This window comes from Triticum aestivum, unplaced genomic scaffold (genome assembly GCF_018294505.1).
Source record: "Triticum aestivum cultivar Chinese Spring unplaced genomic scaffold, IWGSC CS RefSeq v2.1 scaffold54592, whole genome shotgun sequence".
NCBI lineage: Eukaryota > Viridiplantae > Streptophyta > Magnoliopsida > Poales > Poaceae > Triticum > Triticum aestivum.
Genome location: NW_025228115.1, coordinates 210,297 through 210,962, shown reverse-complemented (window position 1 = coordinate 210,962; position 666 = coordinate 210,297). Strand labels below are relative to the sequence as shown.

The following is a 666-nucleotide window of genomic DNA, read 5'->3' as shown; positions in this document are numbered from 1 at the left end:
CGGAGACGAGTTTACCACGGTTTCCACCCCTCCCTCTATACCGCAGCAACACGTATTTTTTTACCCCTTTCAGAACGCGCTCCTCGTGCCACAAAGCCGCCTCTAGACGCGTGACCAATGAGCAGCGAGCTAAAACATATCGCAAATGTCAAAAATAATATAACGGGGTTAATATATATCGCGCACATGCTATATGTTTGTCATGAGGCGCAAAAAATAATTAAAAAGGGAATGCAACACGAGGACTTCCCAGGAGGTCACCCATCCTAGTACTACTCTCGCCCAAGCACGCTTAACTTCGGAGTTTTGATGGGATCCGGTGCTTTAGTGTTGGTATGATCGCATCCGACATGTTACCCCCGCCTTCGTCCCTTATGCTTGCCACTCCGAGGTCCACTGCAAAGATGATTGCCTTTCTTACTACCATTACAACCGTTGCCTAATAATGGATAATGCCCTATATATACTACTTACTCCCCCCCCCCCTCAAACACGGAGACGAGTTTACCACGGTTTCCACCCCTCCCTCTATACCGCAGCAACACGTATTTTTTTACCCCTTTCAGAACGCGCTCCTCGCGCCACAAAGCCGCCTCTAGACGCGTGACCAATGAGCAGCGAGCTAAAACATATCGCAAATGTCAAAACTAATATAACGGGGTTAAT

At 48.0% G+C, this 666-nt stretch overlaps 1 non-coding gene across 1 annotated transcript; it reads right to left on the bottom strand.

The window, feature by feature from the left end:
* Positions 1-228: 228 nt before the first annotated feature.
* LOC123173185 (5S ribosomal RNA) lies at positions 229-347 on the bottom strand. The gene has a single exon (XR_006485973.1). It is a non-coding gene; the product is annotated as a 5S ribosomal RNA (ribosomal RNA).
* Positions 348-666: the final 319 nt, after the last annotated feature.